Source organism: Prunus avium, chromosome 2 (assembly GCF_965620075.1).
Source record: "Prunus avium chromosome 2, drPruAviu1.hap1.1, whole genome shotgun sequence".
NCBI lineage: Eukaryota > Viridiplantae > Streptophyta > Magnoliopsida > Rosales > Rosaceae > Prunus > Prunus avium.
Genome location: NC_142285.1, coordinates 6,423,571 through 6,434,532, shown reverse-complemented (window position 1 = coordinate 6,434,532; position 10,962 = coordinate 6,423,571). Strand labels below are relative to the sequence as shown.

The following is a 10,962-nucleotide window of genomic DNA, read 5'->3' as shown; positions in this document are numbered from 1 at the left end:
CAATGATTAGTTTCCAATCTGAGGTCAATAAAAAAAAATTATAAACAAAAAAATACATCATTCGGCATCTAACCCAAAAGAGCAAGACAACAATCATCAAAATATAAAAATATTTAACAATAATATCAAAAACAAAGACTCAAAGAGAAATCTGAAAGCTTTTTTTAGTAGAGAGAGAGAGAGAGAGAGAGAGAGAGTTGAAGCTTGTTTGAGCCGAATAAAAGAGAGAGAGAGGAGGGAGAAAGACAGGAGACAGAGAGAGAATAGAAGAGAGGAGAGAGGAGAAGAAGGAAAATCAATGATGACGAATAAGGCAAACCAGAGAAGACGACTTTGTGTTGAAAAAGAGACGACGATTTCGTTATAAATGAGTATTTATCAAAAGAGTGCTGCTAAACAAACCCTAAAATTAACTGAGTACACCCTATGATCTAAGTACACTATAATATTTTAATTAAAATATAAAATTAACTAAGTACACCCTATTTAACTGCCAAAAATACCCATGATACACCTATACACTCTATCACACAACACCTTAATACAAGTCCTAAACCAAATTTCTCTTTTTACATGAATTTGTGCCCTATGTTTATATTTATAAATGTATTGAATTTATAGACACAAACATTGAACTTATTATTTGATTTCACAAGTTATATGAAGGAATTTTCATGGGCCCTCAACATATTATTTGAATCTAAACCAGAAAATCTATAAAGGCATTTCCGATGTTTGTAGCAAGTCTGCAACATACCCACATGGTCGTGGATCTCTTCAAATCATCAATATTAAACAACCCAGAAACTGCTCCATTTGAAGAACAAATTAAAACCAATTTCCAGAGGAAGGTTACGAAACATTGTGGGCAGTGAAGAACAAATCAAGATAGTATAACCCATTTGATAACAAAATCAAAATGAGATTTACCAATATCAGACGACCACGACACTAGTATAATGGTACGACGACGGCATTGCTGTAACGGTGGAGAAGCGGATGCGACGACGGTGTTAGTGTGACGGTGGAGGAGATGATGTTATGAAGAAAGCGTTGCTATCTCTGGTGGAGGAGACGACGCGGAGTTTCATAATTCAATATATCTTTTTTGGTCATTTTATATTAGGGTAAATTAGTAATTCAATAAATAGTTTGATAGTAGGGTGTACTCAATTAATTTTAGGGTTCGTTTAGTAGCACTCTTATCAAAAATAGCCAAAATTAGGCTCATACTTTCATAAATATCAGTTTCAATTAAAAAAAAAAATTCAAATATAACAGAAAACCTACTTAAAAAGTCACAAATACCCTAAAAATTAAAACTCACATAAACCTAAAAAGTTTCAAAGTAAAATCGATTGCTTGCATCTCCGCACGAAACTCCTTCCTACCTTCTTTGACTAGCTTCTCAAATCATTTCACTGCAATGAGTTTTTTATCCCTACGTTTAAACCCTTGTTTGTGGTAGTAATGACCATGGTAATTGGATTCTTGAGGATGGGTATTAGCTTGGTGTTGATGTGAGTGTTGTTTATAGTGTTACTTGTTATGATGCCGACCTTGAAGACAGTTGTGGTGGGAGTGGTGGACTCCTTGGGATCCCTTCTGACATGTCTGAGTGGTGAGTTTTGTTTGGCACAAATATTACTCACAAGACCTATAAATCCACACAAATGAGCCAAAAGCCTGCTTGATCAAACATAAGCAATTTATATGCAAGAAAAATGTATTAATTTTGAGATGATCAACAAAACTTGTCAAGTCTGGTAAGAGATTTATTTATTTACTTTTAGGTTTATGTGAGTTTTAATTTTGAGGATATTTGTGTCTTTTTAATGGGTTTTTTGCTATATCTGAATTTTATATATATATAAAAACTGACATTTGAGAAAGTAAGGGTCAAAATTTGGCTTTTTTTAATTATAAAAACTCGTTATAAACCCATGTCTGGTGATGGGTTCTGGAGCCTCTCTTATTCTGGACTAGTGTCCAATACCTATATCCAATCCATGATATATTTTAAGCTCACCAAACAATGGTTAGGATCCATGTCCATTTTAATTCAATCTATCCAATCCAATCCAGCCACCAAAAAGGGCCTATAACATTCTAAAGAACAAGTGCCTAAAAGGAGCTCCATTGGGACGTGATTAATTATTCCCATTGAGCTTGGCAAAAGCAAATGCCAATAGATTCCCATTGACCAAATGGAAGACTAACAAGGGTCCCAACTCAAAGAGAAAAGCCCCCAAAAGGGTTCAAATTGTGATCATGACAAAGGAAGGTGTTTCTACCATCACCCACAGTGTCATGAATTAAGAGATCCAGGAAGGAACAGAGGATAGAAATTTCCTCTTATGCCAGGAACAAGCCTGGGAAAGTTTAGCAACCCAAAAGACAAAAACAGAATGTGCTTATAATTAAGCAGAAACAGATCATCCATACAAGAATATCAACCAACCAGGTACATGATAAACAAAATGCAGATCCATAATTAAGTACAAATAGATCAACCACACATCATTGGCAAAAAACCTTCTTTCACACGAAACATACCATAATTTAACTGGACTTCTTAGTTATCTATCACACAAGGTAATCGGCGTAAGTAAACCTGTCGTCCATGATCTTACACACAACCTCTTTAGACTCCTTGAGCTTTTTGATGCTCTTGATGAGCTTCTGGCGCTTCACTGCCATTGATGGAGGTTCCTCCAGCATCCTCTCAATCCCACCACCATGGTTAGGTCCCAGTAGCTCATTCATAATCTCCATCTCCATGTCCTTGTTCACAAGGTTTGAAACACTCAGCTGCAAATGCAAACCCATGATATCAATCAACCTTCTCAGGACAACATTCCAATACGCAGTCATCCGCATTTTCAAGTCGAAAGCTTGAGACAATAGGACATGTGAGTACTTCCTTAGACCTCCAACGTCAACCATCCCAATTCCCTCTACATTTATGTTTATCTCAGCGCCACGCAAGACCTTTTGAATGAATGTTTCTTGTTCAGTCATGAGCCTATTCCATTCGGATAGATATTCCGGATTACATGTATAATCAGTTAGTTTCTCCATTTCCACTATCTCCGTCATCCAATTAATCGATCTTTCTTTCATCTTTTCAATAAGATTATGGCCTGCTCTTTTGGCAGAGAATTGAACATGGTAATAGTTTTCTGTATTTCTCATTAACACAGACAAAACCACATCCTCAATATAACTCCAAACCTGCTCAACAAACCCAATACGTATGCTCGAAATCCCCTTAACTTTACCCTGCAAAACTATAAGAAAAGCATTGCGCGGAACAAAATTGGGAAGGTTGATACCTTTTGCCTCCTCCAAAATCGTAATCTCCTCCAGTAAGAAATTACTTTTGGGGTCACTCACATTGCACTCGCGAAGCTGATCTGAGCACTTATTGAGCATCTCAACAAGCCTAGCCTTGCAATGCATGTGTTTGTCATCCGGGAACTCATCAAATTCTCCCCTAACAAGAATTTTCTTAAGTGATTCTTTGGATGTTTCAATGATCTGCATAACAGCAGTCATGGCCTCAGTAACAGATGACAGCTTTTTCGGCATTTTGTTGACCTCTGAAAGGTAAGAATTCAGCTTGTCATTGATCTTCTTTACAATATCAGGCAAGTTTCTAGCTATGCTAGCAGCTTGAATTTGGACCAACTTGTCAGCCAAAACCTGAATTCCAACCATAGACTTATCAATCTTCGAAAGAAAAGGATCAGTTACAAATAATCGATCCGCAATAGCCCTCGCCTCCTCAAACGTTTCATCGCGAATTCGGTTCCTTACACAGACATAGCCAAGACCAATGTCCACATCATCAGCAGTAACCTTCTCCAGCAGTCCCTCTGGTGCCATATCAACCTTTGTAACCACAGCCAGAGTCCTCTCACCAGTTTTGTCCACACTCCGCGACATACTAATTGATTCACATGTGCTAAAATCAGTAGAAGCAGATAAAACATTCAAAATGATGCTCTCTTCGGGCTTTATATACTTCATGATCATATCTTTGATTTGATCATAGATATTCTCAGGCTGGCCATGAACTGGAACTCTCGTAATTCCAGGGAGGTCAACCATGGTCAAATCAGGCACACCATTCTTCTTCACCAACAAGGTCAGTGGGGTGTCTGAAATTCCCTTTTTGTCCCCTGCAATCAGATTAGTGGCATTCACAATGTCTTCAGAAATGTTGTCCTCATCAGTGTGCTCAACTCTGCCATTGTACTCCAGTGAAAGCTCCGGTTCAGGATCAGAGTGGTGCTGAAGCCTCATTACAAGAGGAACCCTTGTGCAGATTCCCCGTCCACGCGGCAGGCTGATGCCGGCAAGGGACTCAAGAACGCTGGATTTGCCGGATGACTGGTCTCCCACAACAACAATGGTGGGGAGCTGAATGCCTTCCTCCATCACCATGAGGCTGCGGAGCTTGTCAATGGCATCAAGCATGGGGTGGATTCTCTCATTGTAGGAGCAGACAATTGGTGCGTTTTGGACGAGTACCAGTGCGTTTGAGGAGGTTGGTGAAAAGCCTTCTTGATCATCTTGTAAAATGAATGAGCTTGACGATCTGCTTCCTGAATCAGTTTGAGTTCTCTCTCCTCCCATTTTCTGAGACTCAGATATAATTGAAAGACAAAAAAGAAAAAGAAAGAAGGGGTCTTCTGCTCTCCAACGAAGGTAGCTAGTTTGTTGTATGTAAAGGCAAGCCTCACCTCTGCCTAACAGAGAAAGATTGGTAAATCATAGAAAAACAGAGGGGAAAAAAAGGAGCAAGACACAAGGACATGAACATGACATAATGATAAATACGTTTAAGAAACATATAATTCATTCATTCAATCTTCTTTTTTTTGTCTAAAGAACCAAACAAAAAGGCAAAGCATTCTTTAGTAAGAGGAAGAGGTAGAGTGTTGTACGGCGCACTCAGTTGATTAAGACCAGAACCAGAAAGTACAATCCCATAATTTTATGGCCGAACTGTCTTATTCAATTTTTAGATAAGCTAACCCAATCAAATTTTAAAACTTTATATATAAATCCAATCAACCAAATTGTTTTTTTTTGTGGTTAACTTGTAACCAAAAACAATAATAACTACAAATTTGTTGGGTATAAAATAATTATTTTGATTACTCATAAATTAAAAAAAAAACTAAAAGAACTTAAGACAAACCCATAGAACGTCACGCAACTGTTCACAGTCCCATGGTGTTGTGGTTTTCCTTTTTCTTTTCTTTTTTTTTATAAAATTAATGTAATACTGAAAATTTTAAAACAATATTTTTATAATGAACGAATATGTAATTTTTTTTTTTCAAAAAGAAACACTATATATATATATATATATATTTTTTGGGATAAAAGAAACATTGGTTGTAGACCTGTAAACGGGTCGGATTCGGATCAGATATACCTTGATCTAAATTCAAATTCATTTATAATCGGATTATCGAATTCATATCTTTTTTGGACTAGCGAATTGCACCTATCAATTCATATTTGTTACGCATCGAATTCAGATCATATCGAATTATTATCTAATTTATTTTGTGATGTACAAAATCAAAATTTTATTAGTAGCCTCGTTCTTTTATTGTATTTATCTACTTTTTATGTCAATTTGTGATATTTTATCATAAAAATTAGTTTTAAGTGTATTATTAGTGCATATAAAACTAAAATTACTCATTTACACATATAAAATATTAATATATAAAGCCTAGAAAAACTAAATTATACTTCATACTAAGTCATATCGGATTATTATCAGTTCTTATTAATTATAATCCATATCCATATCCATTTATAATCGGATTATTGGATTCGGATTGTAATCAAATTATCAGATTGAGAAGTCCAATCCATCTCCTATTAATTACATCAAATTCACATTGGATTCGGTTCAAAATCCGATCCATTAACATGTCTACTTGGTTGGGTTTACTTATAAAATAATTGGGTTCAAATACAAGTTTGGTAATTGTAGAAGTAATGGTGGACCTTACATAAGTAAATGTGGTCCTTATTCTTGTAAACACAAGGGTTTACAATATTAAGGACCTTTTTTTACCATGTTTTAGACCTCAACATTCCACAAACTTGTAAATGTATCTATAATCTTGTAATACTATGATTTACAATAGAAAGGATCCCCATTACAAGGCTGAGGAAAGAGTTGGCCTTGGAGAAGTAAAGGTGGTCGTTATTCTTGTAAACACAAGGGTTTACAATATTAAGGAACATATCACAATGCTTTGGACATCAACGTTCCATAAACTTGTAAAGTGTATACATAATGTTGTAATACTGTTTGAGTCCTATGTATAGATGAAAAGTTGTATTTTGGGAGGTGAAATTTGGGGTTTGAGTCTTTTACCTTTGGAGATGGTCTAAAAGTCTTCACTCTGGTGATGGGTTATGGAGCCGCTCTTATTCTGGATTGGTGTCCAATACCCATATCCAGTCTGTGATATATTTTAAGTCCACCAAACAATGGTTAGAATCCATATTCATTTTAATTGAATCTATCTAATCCAATCCGGCCCATCAAACAGGGCCTTTAGAGCATCCATAATGGGCTCCTTAAATCATTTCCTTAGACAAATTTTAAGGAGGAATTGGAAAAATACAACTCCAACCATGCTCCCTATCCACCTCCTAAAATAGGGAGACCTCTAGGAGGTCCTAAATCTAAGGAGAGATAAAGGACTCCTAGTGGCTCCCTATAATTTAACGTTGCTTTGTTTTATGCATAGTTTAAACTTTTAATAAATGTTAACTATTTTTTTATATTAATTTTTATAGAGATAGACCAATCATATTGAATTAAAAAATAAATTTAGTATTTATGACTCCCTAAACTAGGCAATATGATTGGAGTTCAAATTTTATAGAGAGCTCCTAAAATAACTTTTGTGTGTTTTTAACTAAATTTTAACTAAAAAATAGGGAGCATGATTGTAGATGCTCTTAACATTATAAAGAATAAGTGTCTAGAAGGCCAGAGCTCCATTGGGAAGTGATTAATTATTCCCATTGAGCTTGGCAAAAGCAAATGCCAATAGATTCCCATTGACCAAATGGAAGACTACAAGGGTCCCAACTCAAAGAGAAAAGCCCCCAAAAGGGTTCAAATTGTGATCATGGCAAAGGAAGGTGTTTCTACCATCACCCACAGTGTCATCAATTAAGAGATCTAGGAAGGAACAGAGGATATAAATTTCCTCCTATTCCAGGAAGGTTTAGCAACCCAAAAGACAAAAATAGAATGTGCTTATAATTAAGTAGAAAAAAGATCATCCATACAAGAACATCAACCAATCAGGTACATGATAAACAAAATGCAGATCCTTAATTAAGTACAAACAGATCGACCACACATCATTGGCAAAAAGCCTTCTTTCACACGAAACATACCATAATTTAACTGGACTCCTTAGTTATCTATCACACAAGGTAATCGGCATAAGTAAACCGGTCGTCCATGATCTTACACACAACCTCTTTAGACAACTTGAGCTTTTTGATGCTCTTGATGAGCTTCTGGCGCTTCACTGCCATTGATGGAGGTTCCTCCAGCATCCTCTCAATCCCACCCGGTCCCAGTAGCTCATTCATAATCTCCATCTCCATGTCCTTGTTCACAAGGTATGAAACACTTAGCTGCAAATGCAAACCCATGATATCAATCAACCTTTTCAGCACAACATTCCAATAAGCAGTCATCCGCATTTTCAAGTCGAAAGCTTGAGACAATAGGACATGTGGGTACTTCCTTAGACCTCCAACTTTAACCATCCCAATTCCCTCTACATTTATGTTTATCTCAGCGCCACGCAAGACGTTTTGGATGAATGTTTCTTGTCCAGTCATGAGCCTATGCCATTCGGATAGATATTCCGGATTACATGTATAATCAGTTAGTTTTTCCATTTCCACTATCTCCGTCATCCAATTAATCGATCTTTCTTTCTTCTTTTCAATAAGATTAGGGCCTGCTCTTCTGGCAGTCAATTGAACATGGTAATAGTTTTCTGTATTTCTCATTAACACAGACAAAACCACACCCTCAATATAATTCCAAACCTGCTCAACAAACCCAATAGGTATGCTCGAAATCCCCTCAACTTTACCCTGCAAAACTATAAGAAAAGCATTGCGCGGAACAAAATTGGGAAGGTGGATACCTTTTGCCTCCTCCAAAATCGCAATCTCCTCCAATAAGAAATTACTTTTGGAGTCACTCTTGTTGCACTCGTGAAGCTGATCTGAGCACTTATTGAGCATCTCAACAAGCCTAGCCGTGCAATGCATGTGTTTGTCATCCGGGAACTCATCAAATTCTCCCCTCACAAGAATATTCTTAAGTGATTCTTTGGATGTTCCAATGATCTGCATAACAGCAGTCATGGCCTCAGCAACAGATGAAAGCTTTTTCGGCATTTTGTTGAGCTCTGAAAGGTAAGAATTCAGCTTGTCATTGATCTTCTTTACAATATCAGGCAAGTTTCTAGCTATGCTAGCAGCTTGAATTTGGACCAACTTGTCAGCCAAAACCTGAATTCCAACCATAGACTTATCAATCTTCGAAAGAAAAGGATCAGTTTCAAATAATCGATCCGCAATAGCCCTCGCCTCCTCATACGTTTCATCTCGAATCCGGTTCCTTACGCAGACATAGCCAAGACCAATATGCACATCATCAGCTGTAACCTTCTCCAGCAGTCCCTCTGGTGCCATATCAACCTTTGTAACCACAGCCAGAGTCCTCTCACCAGTTTTATCCACACTCTGCGACATACTAATTGACTCACATGTGCTAAAATCAGCAAAAGCAGATAAAACATTCAAAATGATGCTCTCTTCGGGCTTGATATACTTCATGATTATATCTTTGATTTGATCATAGATATTCTCAGGCTGGCCACGAACTGGAACCCTAGTGATTCCAGGGAGGTCAACCATGGTCAAATCAGGCACACCATTCTTCTTCACCATCAAGGTCAATGGGGTGTTTGAAATTCCCTTACTGTCCCCAGCAATCAGATTGGTGGCATTCACAATGTCCTCAGAAATGTTGTCCTCGTCAGTGTGCTCAACTCTGCCATTGTACTCCAGTGTAAGCTCTGGTTCAGGATCAGAGTGGTGCTGAAGCCTCATTACGAGAGGAACCCTTGTGCAGATGCCTTGTCCACGCGGCAGGCTGATGCCGGCGAGGGACTCAAGAACACTGGATTTGCCAGATGACTGGTCTCCCACAACAACAATGGTGGGCAGCTGGATGCCTTCATCCATAACCATGAGGTTGCGGAGCTTGTCAATGGCATCAAGCATGGGGCGGATTCTCTCATTGTAGGAGGAGACAATTGGTGCGTTTTGGACAAGTACCAGTGCGTTTGATGAGGTTGGTGAAAAGCCTTCTTGATCATCTTGTAAAATGGATATGCTTGACGATCTGCTTCCTGAATCAGTTTGAGTTCTCTTTTCTCCCATTTTCTGAGACTCAGATATAATTGAAAGACAAAAAAAAACAAAGAAGAAGGAGTCTTATGCTCTCCAACGAAGGTAGCTAGTTTGTTGTAGGTAAAGGCAAACCTCACCTCTGCCTAGCAGAGAAAGACTGGTAAATCATATAAAAACAGAGAGGGGAAAAAGGAGCAAGACACAAGGACATGAACATGACATCGTGATAAATACGTTTCAGAAACATATAATTCAATCATTTTTTTTTGTTTTGTTTAAAGAACCAAACAAAAAAGCATTCGTTAGTAAAAGTTAAAGTGTTGTACGGCGCTGTACTAAAAAAAAAAAAGTGTTGTACGGCGCACTCAGTTGATTAAGAACAAAACCAGACAGTACAATAATTTTTCTATACAGTCTTCATTTGTCAAATGAGTCTTAAATATATTTTTTAGTCATCAAATGAATTTCTCCACAGGAATTATTGGTGTAAAAATAATAAAAGGGTTAGATATTTACAAAAGCAAAAAATAGAGTTAGACAAAATCCACGAGATTTAGGCGAGCCAATCAAGGTATAATGACTTGGTCGTCGAACTACAGATTATCTGGGGCCTATAATCATATTGGCCACAACCAACCATGTACTATGCTTGATTTGTTTTGTGTAATTGATTCTGTAGGACATGGATGTCCTATCCTATAATCATATTGGCCACAACAGCATTTGTTTGACGGGAGCATTTTTGCTCACCACCCTTAACTAGAGGTGTACCCTCACCACTACCTCCAAAGGGTGACACGTGTCCTATCATTAACCTTAGTTAACTTTTATGTGGAAATCTGAAAAAACAAATCAATAAAGGGCCCACAGCCTTCTCTCCCCTTCCTTCCTCCTTTTCCCCTTCCCTTTTTTTTTCTTTTTTTTCTTTCAGCCTCTCACGACCCAGTCTCTCTTCCTTCCTCCTTTTCCCCTTCTTTTTTTTTCTTTTCTTTCTTTCAGCCTCTTCCGACCCATTCTCTCTTCCTCATTCTGTATCTCTCCCTCTCTTACACTCTTTGCAAAAATATAAATGATAATTTAATCTCTTTCACCTTTTCTGTTTTTTTTTTTTCTCTTTTGGAATTGCAGTGAATTTCTCGGCAGCCAAACAAAGTGAGAGATTAAAAAAAAAACGGAAAACTAATGGTGAGGGGAGTTGGGGCCGCGAGAAGTGGAGAGCATGAAGATGAAGGAAGCGAGAGAGAAGCTAAAGGAGGCGATTCGGAAGACGAGGATGAGGTAGTTGAAGCGCCTGAGCTTCCGTAGCGAGACGGTGGAGTCGAAGGGATGGTTTGGGATCGGGTACGGCGTCGGTAGAGGGAGAGATACAGAATGAGGAAGAGAGAATGGGTCAGAAGAGGCTGAAAGAAAGAAAAGAAAAAAAAAGAAGGGGAAAAGGAGGAAGGAAGAGAGACTGGGTCGTGA

The 10,962-nt window shown here is 37.8% G+C and overlaps 2 pseudogenes; both read right to left on the bottom strand.

The window, feature by feature from the left end:
• Nucleotides 1-2,400: 2,400 nt before the first annotated feature.
• LOC110764140 (dynamin-related protein 4C pseudogene) lies at nt 2,401-4,861 on the bottom strand (annotated as a pseudogene).
• A 2,430-nt stretch (nt 4,862-7,291) lies between these two features.
• LOC110764136 (dynamin-related protein 4C pseudogene) lies at nt 7,292-9,819 on the bottom strand (annotated as a pseudogene).
• Nucleotides 9,820-10,962: the final 1,143 nt, after the last annotated feature.